The 24,812-nt window shown below is 39.1% G+C and overlaps 1 long non-coding RNA gene across 1 annotated transcript in view; it reads right to left on the reverse strand.

The window, feature by feature from the left end:
• The window catches only part of LOC119155006, a 145,311-nt gene that overhangs the window by 35,704 nt on the left and 84,795 nt on the right, over positions 1-24,812 (reverse strand). Inside the window, exon 3 of the long non-coding RNA XR_005106581.1 lies at positions 14,060-14,200. This is a non-coding gene — a long non-coding RNA (uncharacterized LOC119155006). The remainder of the gene's footprint in view (positions 1-14,059; positions 14,201-24,812) is intronic.

Below are 24,812 nucleotides of genomic sequence, written 5' to 3' on the forward strand. Positions count from 1 at the left end.
ATTACAGAAGCAGAAAAACGGAAATTTATTGTTTTATTAAATGACATAAATTTTAAAATGCCCTTTTAAATTGAGAGTATAGTTCTCCAGTATAAAAACTGTCTGTCAGGTGGTTTGGGTTTTGTTTACATAATTCCCAATAATGTTAAATATATTTGGCTGCAAGTAGAGTATTTTATAGTATGAGCAAGCTTTAAAGTCCCCCAAATATGCATGTCATTAGCTTCTGCTGAATTGGATGGAAGCTGAAGGGACTTATGATCTTAACAGAGCTAGAGAGTGAGCAAGAGTGAAATAAAAGACTACAATTCTCAGTGACTGCGTTCCCCTTGTACGAGGGTTGGGGCACGAGTGGTTTTAAAGCTCTCTTTAAACTGCCTGGTTGTGCAATGTGTCCTCAGGGCTGCGAGGGCTGTGCCCTGCTCTGCCATTCCCGCAGCAGAAATAAAAGGCTGCTGTTCCACTGGCTTCCTCACCTGGTGTAGCTGTGAGCGGCTCCAGGAAGGAATGGGTCGGCATCATCCCAGTCTCCTGGTTGCTCCCAGCCAACAGCTTCCACTTCTCTTGCAGGAGGCTGAGTGACTGTAGCTGCAGCCTAAGTCACACAACTGGCAGTTTGGTGATTTTTTTTCATTTGCCCCTGCCCTGCCCCCATCAGTTCCGATCAGATCACGGACTGGGACCGACCTGCTGTGCAGTCAGAAGACTGCGCAGCTCGGTCCAACACAAGAGAAAGTGCAAAGCCTGCAGCTGGGGCAGATGGAGAGAGAGGGGAGAGCAGGGCTGCTCCTCTCAGCAAGACCTTACCACTTACCTGCTGGATTAGGTATAACATGAAACTGCACCCCAGCCTGCACTGACTGTCTGCCTCCTCCAGCAACTAGGACAGATAAAAAGCAGCTAACCCATGACGTGCAGCCTCCCTTCCCTGCTTCTGATACTCGGCATTTCGTTGCTTCTGCACTGTAGTTAGATTTCCACCATACGGAACAAAATGTTCCATGGGGGATAATTCTGCCTAGAATATGATATATCTCTCTGCTGTCAGAGAAGCAGAAGACAGGGTCAGCATTCAGGGGAGCCTAGGACTGAGCAATTTGGGGAAGATTTTGTCATTCAGCATATATCTATAACAGGATTAGCAGAACGGGGCACAACTTTTGTTGCTGTAGTGAGACAGATGTTTACATACTAATATGAATATGGGATCATGATGGAGAAAACATACGTAGACACAGTCGCCACTAGAACTTAATGGATTGCAAGATTTATTGCCAGCAGAACAGAGCCTGCCCCTGTTGCCCTGCCTAAGCAGACCTCGATGTTTAGCCCGCAGTATTCAATAGAACTCTTTCCATTGACTTCAGTGGACTCTATTTCTGTACGTTTCAGGTAGCTAATGAGTGTGGTGACCTACATAGTATTCTTTGATGAATCTCAAGAAATACTATGATATGAGATAGGTATGATGTGTTTCTCAGAAATAGTTAATAAGTACTGTATTACTGCTTTATTCCTCCTTTACAGGGAGAAGCCTACCCTTCATTTGCTTTTTTCCAGATGCACATTGCAAGATACTGACCTGATACACTGGCAACTTCGCTAGTAAGCTCACTGTCCTGTCATTTGAAGAAGATTCCAGTACCTAGTTCTGTGCTTCTTGTTAGATTTTTGCATTTATTTATCCGGTCCATGGTCACCAGACCAAATAGCAGTTGACATATGTTTATGCAGTTAGCGCTCCTTACTGAATCAAATCCAATGTCAGTTCTACTGAGTGAATAATAAAGTGTAGCTTTCAATGCCTATTAAAAACACCCCAATGGTGGGCTTCCCAGCTGAAGAAATGTGTAAACTCTATAGCTAGATTTAATGGGTTGGTTTATGCATGGATCACCTTACACTGCACGTGAGTACTTTTAATATTTGCAAGGATTATCATCACCATTCCAAGCAGGTATCTGGAAAGACAGCTGCAGGAACACCTACTTTTTCTATGTAGTCAGGTGTTTTTTCCTATATATTTTGATTCTGTAAAAACATCCAGGATCACTAGCAAAGTTGCCACCAGTCAAGTGAGTAATAAGAATGAAAAGAGATTTCCCTAAGAGAGAGTAAGATACCAAGGACAAAACTGCTGTCAAGATACAGTGGAACAAATGGGCATTTTATGTATTAAAGAACAAATGTTAAATTTACCACACTTGCAGGAATTTTAACCTATTTGAGCTGATCCCTGTAAAATCCAGGCCTTATATTAGAAGCAGCTAAAATGAGAAGAGAATTGCAATTAGGGCTGTAAGGCAAGTAGCACAGAGATCCGAGTTCCCCACCCAGTAGGTTTATGCACATACACAGACGCATATTACTAAGCAACATAAGCACTATGAAATTTGAAAGAGCCACTCTTGTGCCTTCTGTGGTGCAAGTATGAGAGCTTTGACCAAGGAAAGCAATAGTCCATGGTAAAGAAGCGATGAAAAGCAATTACACAGCAAATTACCCTTCTGTAAGGGTGTTCAGTAAGAAATACCGATCTATGGCTACTTACATGTAATTTGCAGCAGATCACAGATCAAATGTATGGATACATCTGATGGCCCCTCTTACTGTGCTACTGAAGTAGCATATTCAATAGTTTTATGTAGCTGTCTAACAAGGAGATGAGTTTTTGACCCAAAAGAAGCTCCAGAGCTTAGATTTTCTTTGTAGTAAATTCATAGAATTACAACGAAATAATGGATAGTGGTATTTCTCGATTACACAGTTAAGGAGCAATCACCTGCCATGTCTGCATATCCAGTTGATCTTCCTAATCAAGTCACATGATAATTGAAGATTTTAAAACAAATTCAGTGAAACTGCTTGAGAAATTGCCATGACAATTTTGATTCTGATCTTCATCTCAATCATACTAGCTGCTCACACATTAGTTTTATTTTGCTACAAATATTAATTAACTTTGCTTGTATTGTTTTTTTTTTTTTTTTGTTTTGGTGTTTTGTTTTGGTTTGTTTGTTTCAGCACAGTTGATGCTGTAGAGGTTTGCACTTTGCCTTGCACTTTTTTTTTTTTTCAGTTGAGGTGTGTATGTACATCCTGGCCTAAGCACATTCATTGATGCACTTCATTTTTTTGGAAGCAGCACAGACAGATGATACGACTTGCTGGTGAAGCTGCAGATGTTTGTCAAAATTTGAAACAGAAGTAAGGTCTCCTAAGCCCTAGAGCTGTGGTTTTATTCTGGCCTTTCTAGTCCTTTATAAATATATACTGGATTTCTGTCCATTAATGTTTTTTTCTCAAAACTGTGCTGTTTCAGCTGGATTTAATGCATGTGCACTCAATGTATTTTTTTTCCTGGGGAACATATTTAATACATAATCAATTATTAAATAGGGGAGGTGTGAAGAAATTGAATGAAAAGGAGACGCCCATACCAAACCAATTTTTGTTGGCTACATGACTCATTACTGACCCTTACTCAGTGCTCCTATTGTGCTGAGTGCCTTATAATGAAATATGCAGGGTTAATAGCTGTAGTGCAGTGGGTTTAAGTAAAACCACAGCAGGTGTGTGCCTTAACGAGGTGTTAATGGGGAGACAGGTGCATGTAAATATGGAGCAGGAGGGCACAGGAATGGCTGGGAGAGAGGTCAGAGCAGTGTGACCACAAAGTGCTCTAACAGCAGTTACAGAGTTAAGTGCTAGTTGTGATGTGGTCTTTGAAAACGGGCAAGCGAGGCCTGAAAGACTTCATCTACCCTAAAACATTCGGGGGGGTGTGCCCCTTCAATGGAAGAGGCTGACAATATGAAAACTCCAAAGATAAATCTTGTTTCTTCGTGTACTTGGCTAAATGAGTTTTCCCAGGAAATATTGTGGAGACTTTTTCCCAGACTAATCACTGGTTCCAAACTTGGTGCATGTGGCTTGGGCACACAGGTATGCATGAGGGGTCACATCACCACTCACCTTTCATAGAAAGCATTTCTATGGATTCTCTCACAGGAAAACCCAGATACTGACAGCCAAGGGCCCTGAACTTGCTGAGCGAACATGCAGCAAGAAAGGCTAAAACCAAGCAACCTTCGGTGCCAGGGAAATGCAGAGCTTCTCTGATAAAGGAGGAACTGATTCACATGTTCCCAAATGGTGAGAAACAGCCCTTTTTGGATACACAACAGCTGACAATGCAGAAAGCCACTGTCAGGAGCAGTGGCCATAGCACAGCAGTTCCAGAGCTGGTGGCTGTGCAGGGCTCTCTAGAAAAGCACTTTCCTAGGCTTAGAAAGTTGAAGCCCTCCTTAGGCAAATTAAAATGTTAGCCTTTTCTACTAAAACTGCCTATGACCTCTCACGTTCTGACTGTAGGAGACCAGTCACCTTGAGTTTTGTTGTACTATCTTTATTATTTGGTTTAGCAAACAATCATAAAAAAGTGTTATTGTTGATGGTATCATCACTCTCACATGTTAGAAACTATGACTGCAAGAGGAATAATTCACACGTCAAAAATTCTCCTGGCTAACACTACCACAAATATCACTATTTTTCTCCTGGCTGACTTCTTATGATGGAGTCTTCTATTAAAACCTTTTTTCAACCCTGGACATAAAGGCTTCCTTTTCAACAGTAAAATAAAAAGTAACGCTCTGATTCTGGGAAATAATGGTCCCCCGGATGCTGTGAAATGCCATCTTGGTGCCTATTCTACTCTGTTTGTGGTAGACATTAGCGATGTTTTAGGCAAATCAGAATAGATTCCTTTCGAAGATTCATGATGAACAAAATCCTTAGCAAAAAAAAAATGTTTTTATTAGCACTTTTCTCTTCTTATTACTCCTTACATTTCTGACAGTTTCATCTCCTTCTTAGTTGTGAAACAGGAGTATATGATAAGTCAGCTCCAAATGTCATCCTCAGGGTATTTCTTTAGGCACCTGACATAAACACCATTAGCTCAGATTACTCAATTACCTGCTGGCATTCGGAAGGTGCCTAAAGAAATAACCTGACTATATTGATGGAATTTGCATTAAATGTGAATGGGTAGTAAAAAAATTCTGGATTCTTTGACCTCTTTGTGGTTTGTATTAAAAAATAGCTAACTAGGATCTCTTACGTTAGAACAGCTGCATGCTTTTAAAAAAGCTCCTAGAAGTTATTTACTTTTAAAAAGTCTTTATTTATAACTTCTCATGGTTGAAAAATTAAAATAGTCTATTTCCATTAAATTACACTGCAAAAAATTAAACTGAAGGAACAAAGTTTAATGACACTGCTTGAGTCTCGTGGAAAAAGGAAAAAAATATGCTAACCTCTGAAGGCTGCTTGTTACTCTTTAAGGTAATCTTCTGAGTTGTTCATTTTTTTCAGTTTGTAAGGCAAGCTGACAGGCACTTTGGACAACTTATCATGACACTGTGTGCCATAAATGTGATGCAGTGCTTCATAAATGTGACAAAGTACTTCCAAAACAACTGTTGACTTTTAAAGGCATCCTACTTCTCTAAAAGTAGGATATTTACTGTAAGTGCAGTTAGTTGAGAGTCTCAGCTAATTTGCTACCTACGCATCTTTAATATGTTTTGTGAATTCAGAAGATGTTCATAATTTTAAGTGTCTATGAGATTACTGTGTTTTAAACCAGGCTTGACAGCACAATAGAATCCAATAAAAGAAAGCATCAGTTGTGCAAGGGATGCTTGTACAGAAAGACAACGTGAATGCAAATAAGATGAAGAAATAATTGACAAAGAAACTGAAACATAAAAACTGCATGTGTGTTTCTGTACTGAGATGGTGATGTGGAGAGGATGTAGGAGTCAAACATAAAAATACTATTGTTGTAATAAGAGTGGTTCTAATGAAAACTGAAGTGTATAGGAGTTAAGATAAAATAAAGCTGCTTCCCATCAGATTGATACATTAAATAATTTCTAGAAGATGACACATATTTAAATCTTCCTATCTACTTGAAACTCTTTCCCACTATAAGCTGTTGGTGTTACATATTCTTACTCTATTCTGTCAAAACAAAATATACTTCCAGCTTCATGGTCATCTGTAAATTCAGAGTTCGTTTCTCAGGAGATGGAAAAAATGCCAGCTGCATTCAGCCTTACACTGGAAGAGATCAAGTGATCTTTACAAAATTTAAATGCAATCAACATATTGGCCTCAACAGAAACTTCCCACTGTACTTGTCAGGACGTACCAGATGACCCACAGGTTCATCATCACATACTATTACATGAAACGTTGTAATGTGAGAACAAGCTATGGCAAAATGAAACTATGCCTGATTATAGAACTGCAGTCACCACAACAGCTGAAAACAAAAGGAAAGAAAGACCATCCTATTTCAGCGTACCCAAGAGCTACTATTTCTAAATTCCAGGTATGGCCTCACATAAGACATTTATCCCTCGATAAAACCCTTGGCAGCTGGAAAGAGCAGTTACACTGCATTTTACACTGCTTTACATTTACATAGCTTTAGCTATTGTGACAGGAAGAATTTAGCAATGGCAATACCGACCTCCTGGACCACTGCTGAAGGTTGCTTTATGAATCTTTTTTAATTGAGCTTGCTTAAGAAGATGCCATTCCCCTCTCCACACCTTACCACAGTGCTGTGTCTGAGCTGCTATGCACAGCTGAACCTCAGCAGATCAAGTTATCTATGTTTATAAAATCTTTAGTTCTTCCAGTGATTTCCAGAAGTGATCATCAGAATAAGCAGGGAAAGACAGGAATACCTTGAGGCACAGATTGTATTGATGCCAGGGCTTCACTTTCAACAGCAGCACTGTTCCACAAACTGTCTGCGGTGACAATTTAAGGAATTAATCCAAAGGCATTGAACTATTAGTCTAGTTAAGAACTTTTTAAACAAGGCTTGAAAAAAGGTGATGGTAAATGTCTTACCTATCACTAAAGATATCATGACTTCTAGAGGGAAATGTGAATCACAAGAGACAGTTAAAGAACTATCAGGACAACCTGACAAATATCCATTATGCTTATACACAGAAGCCCAAAGTAATAGGGAACAAACCGAAACCTTACAGCATAATGAAATGGATGCTTAAATGGTGTGTCAGAGATAAGCACATCACAGGGTGACAACACTGATCTAGAACAGTACAGTTTCAGGCAGGAGAAATGGAGGAATGAAAAGCATTTCAATATATGTGAAGAATTAGCACACTTGTAGTTCTGGAATGAGAGAGAGAAAGATAAAACAGGAAAAGGACAGGCACAATTTCATGATGAGCACGGACTACTTCATCTGAAGGAGATCAGTATCACTTCTTTGAACAGGGAGAACCATGGTAACGGGTAAGGCAAAAGGGGGTGAGGATGAGGTTTAATGACCCAAGTATCCTTGGCAAAATGGCAAGGTAGAAGCAGGTCATTTTGGCATGTACTATAGAGATGTTTCAGAAGGTGGAGAAATGTTCCAGAGAAACAACAATTTAGACTTGATTCTAACCAGTGAGGAGTGACTGGTCAAAAATCTGAAGATTGATGTGATAGTAAACCTAAAGAGTTCATGATATGCAGGAAAAAAACGTGATGAGAATAATGGGAGTAGGACAGCAGACCGACTCAGGGATCTGGTAGACTCTTTTGTGAAGAAACTTTATGGAAAACAGGACTTCACCAAAAGCGGTGGTTATGACATTAAATATTAAAGGTGCAATAGCCATCTGGCTCAATGGAGGAGAAAAAGAGGAAATGTAACAAAGCAATATAGAAGCTTCAGGACCTCTACAGTGTAAGTCAAAAGTAAATAAAGACTAACACAATGGAAAGAGTGATGACTAAAGATGTGTATAAAGAAATAGACTGACATGTAAGGTTTAGATCAAAAAAGTTGGATTACAAAATGACTTATCAGTACCAAAACAAATAAAAAGTGATAAGGAAAAAAAAAAAAAGCTGATCCATGAGTAATGAGGAATGAAAAAAGGAAGCATCCATTACTTAGCCTGAAAAAAGAAAGAAAAGTAGGTTTCATAGAACAGACCAAAGTAATTTTTTTCCCTTTTTAATTCATTCTTCATCAAACAGGTTAGCTGCAAAGCTAAGATTTTTCATTTTAATAGAGGGAGATGTGTAGAGTCTGCAATGGGAAACGCATGAGTTAAAGTGTGTTCAGATGTGTTAGATGCATTTCAGCCAGCAGGGCCTGATAGAAAATTCACCTTAAAGTTCTTTTAAAGTGAGTCAAGGCAATCTCTGAACCAGAAATGATCATTTTCAAGAATATGGAAAGGCTGGGGGAAATCCCACAGGACTGGAGAAGGCAAATACAGTAACTGTCTTTAAAAGAGGGGGAAAAGAGGCTTCAAGTAGACTGGCTTTTAGAAAGGCACCTGGCTCAAAAAGCCAGGAAAGCATAACGTGTCCTGCAGTAAATACACAAAAGTCATTGTTCAGTTCTGAAAGCTGTACCTTGAGTTTACTGGATGCATAGCAATTTTCTCTTGGTACACTCACAGATGTAATTGCCTGGATTGGTACATTACTATTTGCAAGAATGGTGACTAGCAGAATTTAAGCTGCTTGAGGTGTATTCCCTACAAATGCAAGACTGAGGCTTCAGTTTGAAGACCTTGGTCCTGAGGGCAGATCTAGGAGGCTGGGATTACAGCAGGAGCAGATGCACATCGGGGGATCTGAATCAAGCTGGCACAACATGATTAACTTTGAGTCTCAGATTGTTTTTATTTTTACGTATTTATTTTTCCCTGCCACAAGACACAAACTAGTATGTTTAGTTAGAAAAACATGTTTAATTGTACTCTGCATAAACTCCCATTTAGAAAGAAAATGTTTTTCAAATAAAGTTCTTCAAATGTTTTGTGCGACATCTGGACTTCTTTTTTATATAAAGGATCTGAAAGGAATTTAGAATCCCAGACTCCTTGTGGTTCTCACATCTTCATAAAAAGGCAGCATACTAGAATGTGCTTGCTGCTGGGAACTGACACTTCACAATTAATAAGGAAGTAAAATGTCTCCTACCAAGTACAGGTTTGATCCTGTACTGCCTAGGAGTTTTGCCTGAGGGCCTTTCTGGAGAGGACTGTGAATTGTATGCAAGATGGGGAAGAGTTTTTAAAAGCTTGTTTCCTCCTCTTACCCTCTAGCACAGGTGCTGACCACATTCGTTCTGGTATGGGCTGTGTCAGAATGCACGTGCAACACGCACACCGGGCAGTGGTGACGGCAATGTGGCAGAGCTGTCCTCCTGCAGGCACCATCAAGACAGATGCAGTACACAGGAGAAGCTCATACACCCAGCATATTCTTCCTAATGCAGCCTATATTCTCCAGACTATTTAGAGAAATTATAAATACAGTATGATTTAGTCCTGTAATTTTATCTCAGCTAAAAATTTCTTTGGTGCTTCCCTGGAAGATCTGATTTTTGGAGTCATGTGATGATATAAAATCTTAATCTTTGTTTAAAAAAAGTATGTTTTAAACTCTTAGACTTCCAAAGAAAAGATGGAAAATGTAAACTGCAAGCGTTCAAAAACAAAGAGGCAAGAACCAACAGGTTTTATTATTTTTTCTACTATTTTGGAGTTAATCTCACAAATTTTGATGGACTAGGTCAACTAGAATATTATTTTGGGCTCTTACTGTATGCTGTTCTCTTATTCTCTGTAGTTTAAAAATCACAGTTGCTTTGAAGAAAAATGAATTCTAGTCCAGGGCTATAGAAGAATATAAAGTTCCAACAGTTTTCAGGAATACCTAAAAATTTAGGTGCCCACCTCCCATAGAAGGTCAGTGGCAGCCAGGTGTTTAACTCTTGTAAGCTCTTTTGCAAATCTCACCTGAAATCTCTGTTATTTTCAAGTTGTTTCGCCTTTTGAACTAAAGCACCAGAATTGACTCCTGCACAGTATGTTTCTTATAATTACTCACAATGGGAGACTGCACTCAGCCAACTCTGGGAGGTATTTCTGAGTCTCTGATTTCTAACATTCTTCACTTTCTCACCCTACGGTATGAACAGATTGCCTTATATTGCTGACAATTTATGTTTTCTTTCTAACACCCACCTACGTAACATCTATGTTGAGCATTTACGTTTACACTAATAGCCCCTGAGAATCAATTACCATAAGAAGATCTGTTTCTTTACACTTCAACTGATGAATCAGTCATAGGTTAAAACAAGAGGAGGTAAAAAGCCAGCATGTCTGCACTGATTTTTTTAAAACCCTTTACTTAAAAATACTCTGGATACAGATTTTTTTTTTTTTTCTGTCGCATACATGTTCAATATTATTTTACCGGCCTTAAAATATGCTTTCATAAATGGATTGAGCGAAAACACACCCAGGATGAACTGTATTTTTTATACGCTCCAGTAGTGCGCTGTAGCCCTATGCAAGGGAACGCAGTCTGTTTAGTTGGCACACCCTGGTGGAAGTACGTATGATAGCAGTGGCACCTGGCTGAGCCAGGCTCCGCGCCTGAACCGATTTTACAAAGGTGGCCCCATGAGGACAACAGAAATAATCTGAGATGGCCGGCACCTGTCATTACTTACCAGCCCCATGTACAGTTCTGCCATGGAAACCTGTCTGCACCCCCCACCAGGGATCCGTGGGGCCCGCTGATGACTTTCCCCTCTTTCTAAAAAGCTTTCAGTAAGAAAGCTCTGCGAAGATGAGTCCCTCCCACCCCTTTCCAAAGTTTCTGCAGAAGCCTGGGACTGTTACCTGTGCAGAATCTGACACCCATCCTGATTTGTCTTTCACAGTCCAAGGTGAAGTGATAAAGGAATGGTTTAAAGAACCTTACTCACATTTCTAGAATAGATCTCAGATGGCCAAAGTTCCCCCAGTAACTGATTTAAAAAAAAAAAAAATTTCAAATGTTGTTTGGGAATTGTCTTGTTTGGAAATGCCTTCTCTTTCTCATTACTGGTCAAGTGACAGCAGAACTATTTGTTAAAAGACACCTTTGTTTCTCAGGTTCTTTGCACTTCTGTACATTTCCAGAATTCTTCATACTCTGCCCGTAACAGTCTGTGAGGTCTAACACTTCAGCCCCCAGCAATAGCTGCAAAGCAGTCTGCATGCAGAGACCTCGCGGAGAACCTCTGGGGAGCGGGTACCCCTCCGGTGGTCTTTCCTCTGCTATACAGTTTCCTACAACAAAGGCAAGCCCGAACCCCAGTTTTTGTCACCTAAGTGGTAACCCTTCCACAAGAAAACTTACAAACACCTAACACATCTTCCTGGGAGCAAAGAGCCTCTGTTCAGAAAGTATTGAGAAGAACCTGGATATCCATTGACAGTATGGCCCTTTTGATGAGCAAAGATGGATATTAAGTAATGCTGGCAAAATGCTTGCTGAGCACAGGCAAAATGAGCAAGAAGTCACATGAAAAAGCTCTTTAAACGCCAATCTCACAGCTCTTGGGTTCTTCCTAATTCTGAAGTTCACAGTAAGGAATTTATAAAACTATCAAAGGAATCCCTTTTTTGGAGGAAATCCATTTCAATTTAATTAAACATCCTGAAAAAATATTTAGTAAAAGATAAATATTTTTAAAGTTAATGCAAGGCAACATCGATATGTATAATTTCCATCTGAGAAGTATAAAAACCATATGACTGCAGTTCATAGTTACAGTCTCACAGCAATTTCCAAATTATAGCTCCTTATTTTAGAAGCAAAAAGACTTCATTTTCAAACCACTTGTCTGTTTTCTTATACATTACTATCAGTATTAAAAAAGAAAAAGAGAGGTTTCATGGTCAACTTTTAGCCTCAGTTTCATGTATACGAGCCTAGTATACCCATGATGTATAGAAGACACATAAATCAAGTCTCGCTTTGCAATGCAACCACAGTTAAAAAGTATTTGAGAAATATCTGAGTCACCAAAGTCAGTAACATCTTTGACTTAAAGCACTTGTGGGACACATCTGGTAAGAGACGAAATTGCCTTCTTTTTATATAAATGCTTTTTGGAGTGGAACCACAATGCAAATAACCCCAAATAAAGCAGGGAGACAACCTAACATGAATGAATGTCTTGCAGAGCCAAAAGTTTATGACAGCAGGAACCAAACTACAAGTCTGAACAGGCTTTCAGGCAGCACCATGCACAGCACCGAGGCTGTGTAGGGGTAGCTGGTTTGTTACTTAAACTGCAACGCATAGTGTCATCTCGGCTTCCTGTGAGCTTTCCTGTATTGGCAGGGTGTCCCAGGCAGCAGCACTGTGATTGTGCCGAGGGACTCATGGGAAGGGTACACCTCTGAGTTCTCATGCCCCATTAAGTGAACTCCATTTTAGTCCTAAATCAATAAAAAGGGAGATGCCAGGCTCCCATGCAGTGATCTCGCAAGATGTTACCCTCCTCTTTGCTGCTAAGTAGAACTGTACTTCAGCTGCACACACTCAAAGAAACCTCTATTCTACTTTTTCCTGTTAACTCAATTTTCAAGAGGAAAAAGCTTTCAATATTTGTACTTTTACAATGAGCAAACCCTTATATACCTGCCTTTGTCTGGTACTAACAACAGTCTTAATTAATTCTAGACAAATATCAACTATGTCTCCCTTGTAAGGACTCTGGCCTCCCCAAATGGCCGTTTTCCTTTACATTCCATGGGCATGGTCCAAGTCTGTAGAGTCAACTGGACTTAGTCAGGTGTGCTTTGGCTTGGGTCCTGCATGCCCAGCTTACTTGGCACTCATTGTTAGTAAAATTACATCTCTGCTGTGATTCTTGTGCCCCATCTTCCCTCCATAAAATTATTCATTAATCTTTCCAATACTTATTTACAGGTATCTTTCACCTTTTTTTGCTATGGTACATTGAATTAGCTCACATTTCCATTTGCTTAGTAATCACACGTGGCCATGGTTCAGTTGATGTCCTCCCGGTAACATGTTCGGCTGGGGTAACTTGTCTGTGTAGCTGACCCTTGGCTTTTCACATGGTTACTATGTCATCTGATCTTTTCAAAATTTTGCTTTGTTATGATCCTATATTTGCAGTGTAGGCCTACTCTCCTTTGACCACAACACTAACACATGCCTTGGGTAAAAACAATGAAATGTAGTGCTCGGGGCCAATAATTCCACAGTTTTTCATAAACTGCAGGAAGCTTTACTTTGGTCCTCTTACTGTTTCCTCACCATTTTGCTGATACTCATACCTGAGGTAATGCAGAATATTTTAAGGTAAAATAAATAAATGGGAAAATGACACTACATCAGTCTAAGTGCTGCTAACAGGAGTTCGAAAACAGTACAGAACAAATAGGGAAAATATTGTATATGTAAATCATTTGTGAAATCAAGTTGAAATTAATGACAAACAAAACTGAGTTCCCTTTGTGGTTGATTTCCATTTAGCTGCACCCAACAATATAATAGTTATCAAAGAAAGCTACCAATTAGATTTTAATTCAAAACATTTCCAGAAAACAGTTCCCAAATCTCAATTGATATCTCTCCAACAACCTCCTAATTGCAGCAAGTTGGTGGTAAAGAAAAAAAAAAACTGCTTTAAATGAAAAAGATGTATTCCGTCTGCTGGAGCATGCAGTATCCTTTTCATAATTATTCCCAGAATTTCCCCTATACATGAGCTTCCGCTGAAGATTATATATAGACAGATAGATATGTGTGTGTGTGTTTGTGTGCGTGCGCACATGCACATGGACATATGCTGAGAAGGAGACAGGAAATGGTATTGTATCAAAATCTAAGGAATTTATCTAATGTTCTACCACCATTTTGTGGAGTGTACTATGAGGCAAATGTTAAAAAGACCACAGAGTTCAGAGTTGGGGTATTTCTTCCATTATTTTACCAAGCGGGGTGCCTTCTTGAAAGGAACTTTGGCATTATCAGGAATTCAGAATCACCTATCGTAAGATTTTCCAGCGCCTGTCTGATCCTCTGATCCGAAAGCCTTATATACCTTTTGTATCTAAACACAGAATAAAATATATCAACTTACTCAGAAACTGCAGCAAAAGCACATTCTTCCTCCACTTACCTGCATGAGGTAGCGACAGACCATCCCATGATTTTGCCTTCATCTAATGTGAGACAACACTCCTTGGAACGCCCGCCGTCTTATCCTTGCCATTTTCCTCTGTGCACAACTGAAGCTTGTTGACAGCCCTTCTGCACAGTCCTAAAGAGACCCAAGAAAGATGACACTGAGACATCTGAAGCCTGTTCTGCATAGCAAGAACACGATCCACATCACGAGAGATGGAAAAACTTAAAAATATTATTTAAGTTTCATGTTTCAACCAGAAATTTCCAAGTAGATGATCACGAATGTCTTTGAGACCTGCAAAATCACCACTATGGTGTCTAGGAAGCACTTAAGATACCCGACCGGCCTCCACACTGAAAGACCAGAGCACTTGTCTTCATTCCAGGTCAGGGAGCAACAGCCAGCTTCTTGCTTTTAGCTTTCCCGGTTGGAAACTACATAACCCTCTAGAAAAGGTTGAACCCTTCCAAACTGGATTTCTAAACATGGTATGGAGGTTGACAGGGTTATACTGCACATTCCAGACTGCACAGCATACCTTCATTGAGCTACCAGAGAAGACGGATAAGCAAACTAAAGATGAGGCAAAGGTTATAAGAGGACAGTGCTAAGCATTCTTTGCAAGGAAGGACTAGATGTAGAAATCAGCATGCAAGGAACATAACAGACATTTATTAGCTAACAGTGTTATAAAAGCAGATTTTTTTGCACAGTTCATGAATGCTTTCAAATATAACCTCAGTAATAGCAGACAACGCACCTCCTGGCATTCCTCTCACACTGAAAGTTTGAATCTAGTAGGACCCCTGGAGCAGCTGGTTCCATTTATCTGCTCAGCAGCTACAGTTTCTGGGAGACAGAGGTCTCACAGAGACAACTGTAGTAGGCTGCATTGACCTTATGTCCTGGTTTCAGGTGGGATAGAGTTAATTTTCTTCTTAGTAGCTGGTACAGTGCTGTGTTTTGGATTTAGGATGAGAAGAACGTTGATAAAACAGTGATGTTTTAGATGTTGCTAAGTAATACTTACTCTAAGTCCAAGACTTTCCAGTTTCCCATGCTCTGCCAATGAGCAGGTGCACAAGAAGCCAGGAGGGAGCAGAGGCAGGACAGCTGACCCAGACCTGCCAAAGGGATATTCCACACCACGGGGCATCCATCACGCACATTATATAAACTGGGGGGAGTTGGCTGGGGGCCACCAATCGCTGCTCAGGGGCTTGCTGAGCATCAGTCAGCAGGTGGTGAGCAATGGCATTGTGTATTGCTTGGGGTTTCTTTCCCTTGGGTTTGATTCCTCTCTCTCCCTCTCCTCTTCATTACAATTTTTATTGTTGTTGTTTTTACTATTATTACACTTTATTTCAATTACTAAACTGTTCTTAACCCATGGGTTTTACTCTTTTCTGATCCTTCTCCCCATCCCACTGGGTTGCAGGGTCAGGGGAGGAGTGAGTGAGCAGCTGCGTGGTAGTTGCTGATTGGGGTTAAACCACACCACCCTACCACCCAGGATAAACCAGAATGGGCTCTGCAGATCTGCCTGGCTCTTCTGGGCCCAGACTGAACAGACAGACATATGTATGTACGGTGTATGTGTGCATTTAAAGTAGCCTGCTATCATCAGTTCCTACATGACATACCTGAAAGATCAACCGAGGGAAGTCTGAGGTACTATGCATCTACAGATGAAAGAATTATCTGAAAATTGTAGCAGTAAATAAATAAATAAAAGTTGGGGCATGTTACATTTTGCCACAATATACCTGCTCTACTTTCATCATCAATTCAACCAACATGAAAATGCCTTGATTTTTCTCCAAAAAGCATCCACAGAGAGTCTGGCATCTTCAGTACACATTATATTACCTCTCGCAATTTTGCAAAACTCGGATTCACTATAAATGTTTGTGGCTATAAGATATCATCTTTGTTTTCTCACCTTGCTTTGCCAGTTTAGTTTTATTTTCCATAATCAGGAAATCTCTTTAAATGTTAGAAAAATCAATAATTATGTGAAAGATTTTTTTACAGACTATTTTTTCCCATTTGTTTGCAGAAAAAAAAACAACAACCAAAGAGATTTAGGGTCTTCAGCAGACTAATGGAAGAGAATCAAAAGGTGTCAATGCAATCTCTGGCACAACAAATTCAATCATCGTATCCATTCAAAGAAGTTGTAACACTATTTTATGTTACACTTTATGTCCCTGACTTCATGCATTTTTACTTGATCACATTTGCCCACAGAAGAATGCAGATGACTTCCCTTCCATGTAAAATTAAGTTGAGGAACTAGCAAAGCAGAGTAGTTTGTCTGTAGTATCTGCAAAACCTGTTTTAACAAGGGATTCTACCCACCACCCATTCTACAGCTAAGGTCAGCAACAGAATGTGGTTCTAGATGCAAACCTTCATGAAGTTGTGGGCTATTTCAGTTCAAGTGTTTTGATCAGAACTGCCTGTGGTGTTTCAGTGAATGTGATCAATAAGGAGCCCAAGAAAAACTTGAGTGCTGGTCAAGAGAGAAGGTTGTTACTTCTCAGCAGAAGCAAAATTTACCAGCTAGTGTCACAGTCACACATAAAACAAATGAGAGGTGGAGCTGCCCCTAGTAAATATTTTTTGTCTTTCATCAGAGAAGTATGGTCTGAATAATAGCTCTGACAAAGACCAGCATCTCTAAGATCAAGATTACAACACATACCAACAGGCCAGAGGGGAAAATATCTCGGTGAAAGACCAAACAAAAAATCACTTGTAGTTCTGATTATCAGTCAGCCAGAGAACTGCTCCCTGGAAGGTTGTTCAGGCACACTGTCCCACCCCCATACCATTACATTACAGCTACAAGAAAGACATGGAAGTCACACACCAGTACCCACAGACATCCACATATGTTGACTTCATTAAAATCATATTGTGTTTTGCTCTCAGTTTTTTTATCTGTAGGAAAGTGTCCTCTCCCGGATGTTTTCTCCCCCCTCTATTTCCCTTTTTAAGATGCTGAGGACCCTGCCTCCTTCTTCCTGTGGGTAACTGAAAAAAAAAACCACAAAAAAAGTCATAATTTGATCTCTGCTTTGTCTCTTGCTATAATAAAAAGATCTTCCTTTATATCACACTTTTATATGCTTGACAGCTATGCTTGACAGTTAGTAATAAAACTCGAGTCATAATCTGCTTTCAGTTAGAAGAGTCATCTTGCAACCCTTTGGTATTCTTGTCAAAAATAATAATTGCTTATTGTCAACATTAACCTCCTTGAGCCTGCAGATCCATCATTCCCATTGCTCAACTTAACAAGCATTACTGACTACAAAAACCCGCTGCTGAGGTAACGGATGGGACACTCTTGCTGCTACATCTTACTAGATATTCCTGCAATAGTAGTTGATGGTAACATTAACTGGGAACAGTTCAAAACAAGTTCTTATAAAACTTTTGTTAGAGTAAAAAATACAGGCTCTGATGGATTAAAATAATTCACAAAAATCTGCTTTTATTAAGAAATGCCACAGATACTTGTAATATAACATACCACTCAAGTTTTGTTGTGTTTTTTTTAAAATGTTTTTAACCGGAAAGTGAAATCTGAACTTGTTGTACCACAGGCAGTACTCGGAACAAATGGGATAACGCTCAAGATGATAATCTTTCACAGTTTTCCATCAAACTTTTCCTGTTTGGTACATTTTAGGTGCTAATCTCTTCACTTGGATTTTGTTGGATATCCGAGCTACAAGGAGAAAGTTGGAGACATGGGTAGAAGAGTCTAGTGTGTGATTAATAAGATCACTTCAGGGGAAAAAGCCTTTTAAATTAAAAACAAATTTACTAAGCAGTTAGAAATCCAGCTAGATATCCATTTGGATAAGTAAGAAAATACAATACACACTTCAAAGTGGAAATTGTGGCACCATTTTAAGCACCATATGTTATGAATGCTATCTCCATAAAGCAACCTGAAAATATAGTAATTCGATGGAAAAAAAAAAAAAAGAGGAAAAAAGGATTAAACTGTAAAAGTTGCTCACTGAAGTCCAAGCCAAGAATTACAGTACAACTAATTTTCTTCCTCATGACTCCATTTCCTTTATAAAAGGAAACTGAAGGGGAAAACTACAACTGCTGTCCAGGCATTTTCATTAGGACCCAAGAAGCAGCTGACTGTTTATTCTATTTATTCTATGAGCTGACTGTTCTATTCTATGAAAAACTGAAATAAGTTTTTCATAGAATCATTTGAGACTCCATAACTTGCCTTGGTACCCATTTCAAACACATCTTTGCGCGCACGATTTCTAGTTACGTTAATGGCACCTCATGCAAAAACAGTTATCGGGGCTGTGTAATGCTGGAATGGTTACTCAGTGACAAGGTAGCATCGTTCCTGTCCAAATTTTTTAAGAAAAGACTAGGCAAACAACAAATGTTGGTAGTCCAGATGCATGTGCGCCTGCTTCAGTTCAGTGAGTTGGATTCAGATTTCTTCTGCTGTCTTGGAGCAACAGAATTCTGCAACTACTGTCCAAATCCACACTGCTCCATCAGTGTCCCCATTTCTCCCTATAGTCAGGTTCAAACGGCCATACTCCCAGTAATAAAGATTGTACCGTACATATTTCTTGGTGTAATGCAGATGCTTTGTCTTTTTATGCTTTCAACAAATGAGCTGCAGGATTTGGTCTTTGATGAAATATTCAGTATACATCCTCTTCGAAAGGACTAGGAAAAACAACAGCTCTGAGAAAAGCTCTCTGAACTTGAAGTAACATGCAAAAGGGTTATCCACAGAAACATGTATTCAAACAGAATGTTATGTCATGCTAACTAATTATTTTATTACAGGCTTCCTCAAGTAGCTTTAGGTAACTGTGCTCCAGCCTACATACTAGTATAATATTCTATCAAGTATCATGTCACTGTTCTATGAATCACCAATAATAAGGAAACCCTTCAGAGGTGAACAAATAACGTAAGCCAACCTCACGGAAAAACAAATGGAAAATTTAAATTAATCATTGATCATATTCAACTACATGAATATCAAACATACATATATGTGTAAATACTTACAAAACAGTATTTGCATTAGTCACTGACTAGCAAGTTACTCCTCTGAGCCTTCTTGTCTTTGAGTAAGAAAGACAATGAAAGTTAATCTATTTTTGATCATCAGGAGATGAACTGTAAGTTTTGAACACTATAAATGCTTTCCCAACTTTTCCTAATTATGCAAATGCTTCTAAGGAAACGTGAAGCTCAATCCACGTGTCAGTCAGAGTACTGTGAATCCACACCATTTGCTCCATTTCAACCATGTCATTAATAGGTTCGTCTATATCCTGTTAGCAATGCACACATTTCTGAATTGTTTAGCCTCATCTTTGGATAAATATGACACCTTATGTAACATTATTTGTGCAAGAGATTGCAATGCAACTGGTACCACATAATATTAATATTAATCCTAAATGTGTTTATAATTCTAAAATGTAATTAGTCTAAAAATCCGTGTGCTCAGCACATAAGTATGAAATTCATAATGCAAATCACAATACTCATAGATTGTTACCAACCCATAGTAATTGTTAAAATATGAGAATTTGATTGGGCTTAACATGTGAAATGAAAGGTTCTGTGTTTCATGAAACTAGTAGCATTTATGGCGATATAAAATATCACATCAGGCTTGTATTTTCCTAACTGGAGAGGTGCCAGAGTAGTGAAAAATTTCTGTTGATGACAAACAGTGATGCAAATTTGAAGATATTTTTAATGTATCAACACCAGTTAGATGTGGTTTGAGATTTTATTTGTCCATTGAACTCAACAGCAGAAACATGATTTGAGAAGGTGCATTTTAAAACTCCACTTTGATCAAAACCACAATGTTGCATCTTATCTGGGTTCATGCACCTAGACCATGAATTTTAATCTACAAAGATCTAAGGAGGATTGTGTATTACGGTCTTACCAACCTGTTGACCTTACTATATCCAATCTATCTCCTAAAAATATCAGGTAGACCTTCTTTGATGCCCAAGCACGATGCATAATTTGCAACGACTGTGAGCTAAATGACAACGTGCGGAGATTCACACAGTAGCCACACATGCTTTCTGACCTTGTGGGCATAAAGCACTGCTGGTCCTAATGCTATTAGACAACTCAATGCACAGCGGTGTCCATACTAAGAAAATCCTGTTTGTTCAGTGAAAGCAGCAGTGTGGACAAAGAAACAGCCACCTATGTTGGTTTTTTTTTTTTTTTTGTGGCTCACCTGAAAGACTCCTGGCTGGTTTGAATAAAGGGAGAGGTAATTTGTGATTACTCTTCACATGCTTTGGAAGGTTTTAGGCTTCCAAGATGAATTATTTTAGTGCTTACTACATTGTCCTGTGAGTGCAAATAGCTGTAATTAAATCACTCTTACACAACCAGTACAGAAACACCACATCACCATTCTCGGGCAAACCAGATTTCACAAAGCACAATGCTCTTTAATTTGTTGGAAGAGGAAAATAACAATTCTGTGAATGCTAACAGCCAATAATACTTTTGCAGATATTTCAGTTGTCATTCATCTGCTATTCTGGGCAGGCAGTAGATTTTAAGCATTGCAACTCATAAGCAGTGTTGGCTGTGGGCTGGGATAGCACTATTGGTAAGCTATTGGCATCTTATTGCTCGCAAGGGAAGGGCTGCCATAGACTTCACCTCACTTTTATACCTGTGTAGTTTTCCCTTTTCTGTTAACAACAACAAAAAGACTCATTGGGATTTCCCTCACACTTGAAGCTCCTGCTGCATGAATGATATGCTCGTGATCAAACTCCAATCAGGAGATCTGCTGTCCAGGATATGAGTTTTGGGTACATTTCACATCTGTCTATGTGGCGTTATGTATATTGCCAGGATTCCAGCCTAAAGGCTGAACTGAAACACTGACTTCAGTTCTCAGGAAGCTACAGACTGTTACATACAAATATTTGTAAAGCACTTCACACTTTTTGGAAATACAGAGTAGGTTACGTTGTCCATGAACACATAACCAAAGGTTCCCTCTCTGCTTCTGTGAAGTACTTCTAGCCTGTGAAAGTGTATTCAAAATGAGCACAGTCAGACAAGTACCAAAAATACGGTCCTATCCTAAATAGTAACTTTTTAGCAATATCTAGTGGGCTTACCACACAATTGTGGTTTCATTAATTTTCAGTCTGTTTGAAAAGAAAAGATAAATGCCTTTAATAAGGGTAACTCCATTATAATGAGCCATGATGCCAGTATTACTGAGGAAAAAATCTAAGACCAGTTGTATTGATACAGCTGATGGCATCAGTTGGCCCATAAAATTATACTCAAATTACACATGAGGGGAGTAAGTGCAGTTTGACAGCTAACACCCAAGTGCACATTTCTGGCCTCACTTTATTAGAAATCTTACATACTTACTAAAGGAGGCTGTGAGATCAAAAAATTGACAGAATTATGGTGATTGTGAGAGAAAGGGCCACATCTGATAAATTCCTCTCCTCCTCCCCATGCCCTGCCCTCTTAGCACTGGTTGGGATGTCAAACTGTCCTGTATCACATGTAGCAAAGACATATTATCTTGTTAAACTCACATTCATATTCCAAACATCACAGAAAGGCTATTGTAGCAGCCAACTCCATGTAAACCTTTCCCTGTTCCAGAGATGGGTTACATTCACGGTTTTAATGTAGTGTGTTTTCTGTTGGCTTATAAGTGGACAGACTAGACACTGTTTTCAGAGAGAACTTCAGAATCACAAAATACCCTGGCAAACATCAAGACTTGTGCTTAGTCTCGCCAAAGGCAATGTGCCCCCAAAAGAAACTCAAAGAAAGCTGTATTCAGCTACAAAAACACATTGAATCCACTTCACAGAGCATTTAGTGTTGATTTGGTTAGTGCAAATGTGATATTTGCGTCAAATTCTTGTGTCTAAAGTAGGTAAAAAAAAGGTCAGCCAGGCATGATTTCCTTACTTTCTTCTAAGCAGGACTGTCTGTATGTACAGTATTCCTTGTGGAAATAACACAAAAAATGAAGTTAGATGATGGAATGATATAAAGACTATCCAAATATATCATCTCTCATGTTAAATCTTCTATAATTGCATTAGCAATGAGTGACTTCAGTTCCTGCATCAACTTACTGCAGCTCCAAAAAAGTGCCCAGATTACAACTGGTTCGAGTTTTCTCTTGAATTCTGTACCAAAACCCCATCGGAACACTGAAGTCGCACTCTCTCCAATCACCACTGCTTATGAATAGGATCTTTCTCTTGGTTTTGCTGCTGTTGTTGTGTGCTAACTGCCCTGCCCCCTTCCACTCTCCAAACCCGTGTGAACAGCTAATTCATCTGGGCAAGGGCAAGGGCACTTTGTATTGATCCTCTGCTGAACTTTAGTAAAGTGACTGCGCAAGGGTTTTGAGATGTGCTGCTGCACCACAATCTGCTTTGGTTTTATTCCTCTATTATTCTTGAATTTTATTTGAAATACAGGAAGACTTTTCCTGGGAACAGACTTCAACATGACCCTACGGCTTATTATATCTCCTTTCTCTTTTCTGAGTTACTAATATATAAGATTGGAGGGGCACTGAATAATACAAAAACACTCATTATGCTCATAATGACAGCTTTGCAGCTAGCCTCTGCAGAAAGACTTGGAAATGCTTAAATTTTTTAATTACAAGGGACTTAAAATGGGAGCCCACCAGTGCAAATAAAAGATTTACTTATCACCTCCTTCTACTGCATTAATCTTAGAGGTATTTGACAAAACATAATCACAAACATGCCTGCCAATATTTTGACAATAGGGATTTTTCTTTTTCTTTTTTACTCTATTTGAAGAGAGGAAAGCTGGAAGAAAAAAAGAATTAGTGTTGAATACGTTCACCAGCAGGCCAAGACCATACATTACGTGGGTAATACCTGAACTTCCAGTGTGTGTGTGAAGAAGCCAAAAAATCATCCAAGGATTAAAACACCAGTAACAAGAATTTGTCACAAATATTGCTACTACATATTAACTGCATCTTAGCTATCAGTTCTGACCTGAAATTAATGTACACTGAATATTTTTATAAATGCTACAGATACACTTTTACCAAAAAGGTTCATGGTGTCAGAATAATTCTTGTTAGCCACAGAAAGTGCCTGATTCCAATGACATTTAGAGGGATTATAAAAATATTCTGACTTTGCTGATATTTGAGGGTTTCACATTTGCCTGATGATTTTAAAACTTCATCTACAGCCACTGACTACATTACAGGTTATTGCAAAAGCCACTTTATAACAGGTAGATCTGTCATGCAATGGGGTGCTGATTTTAGCTGGTTTATTACTTCATCCTTCACCTGTGATAAAAACCTTGGATGCTTGGGTCTGGTAGCAAGAATATAATCCTAGTAATGGAAAAAGGTCTTTCTTACTAAAAAACTTCTTATCCGAGTAGTGCCACCACAGAATTGCAAATCTTCCTATTTCCAAAATGTTACTTTGTATTTTTGAAGTGCTGTGTTTTCTTATTCAAGTTCCACTGGGGCCAAGCTATCAACATACATACTTGACTGCATGAGGAAACTAAATACATATGAGAAGTTTTGTGCACTGACTTCTTCCCCAGCTTATGCAGATCACTGAAGAGAATCAGTCTAATCACAAAAGTAATTTTACTGCTGATAGCACTTACATGCAAAAAGACACAAGGCTGAGATGTAGGCTTTTTACCTTGCTGAATTACCATGCATTAAGTAAGAGTTAAAGAACTAAGGCAAATTACCTGGTTCTTCTTTGCTACAAGCTAAAGCATGCAGTCTACTGTGAAATACCTAGTTAAACTGCAGTATCTTGGTTGTCTCTGCATGTATTTACCCAAGCATCCTGTAGGTTAAGAGTAGTCATAAAAGCTTATAAGATGACTGGTGAGAAACATTTAATCAAACTTTTTTAAAATAACAAAGGAATAGCACTATTTTTTTTTTCAAAATCACTAATTTAAGACAATTTCCTCAAGACTTCAGAGGACAGCTAAGCAATGTTTAGCAAACAAAAATTGTTTTTTAATTGCAACCACCCTCCCAAAGATTTCAGGGCTATTTTTTTATTTCAAACAAAATGACAACTAAGATAGTTATCACTTTTTACACAAAAAAGAGGATGTTCCCTATCTATTACAGCTGTCATCCTAGAAGGCAGTAGCCAACGACATACCTTTTCCCCTTTGTCTTTCATAGTTCAAAGCCTTATATTTAAGGCAGTTAGATGTAATTCTTTAGCTGTTACCATGCTGTTCTCTGATTGAGGCTGGAAGGGGACTTAAGTCTTTTTCGAGGGTGTTAGAGTAGGTGATCGTACAGCACAGGGTCAGATCTCCAGCTGGCATTAACGGATGTCATCCCATCGAAGTCCCTGATGCTGCATCGAACCTGGATGTCCGAGGCTCTGACCTAGTAACCAAACAGATGTTTTCCAGTCTCTGTCAATACTGGGCTACTCTTTCCTGAAACTTAGGATTGGAAGTAACTATGGTAATTTGGATTCCACTTTCTGATCTCTGTTGGCACATGTCAGTGTTCTAATGGCAGAGCAAGAAAGAATCACCATCAGCACAGCCTGCTCATGCTGCTGCTGTTTCTGATGCTGACGCTTTTGATGTCCTAAAAGCTGTTGCCATTGCATCCCTCCGTGTTGATGCCACT

Source organism: Falco rusticolus, chromosome 10 (genome assembly GCF_015220075.1).
Source record: "Falco rusticolus isolate bFalRus1 chromosome 10, bFalRus1.pri, whole genome shotgun sequence".
Lineage (NCBI taxonomy): Eukaryota > Metazoa > Chordata > Aves > Falconiformes > Falconidae > Falco > Falco rusticolus.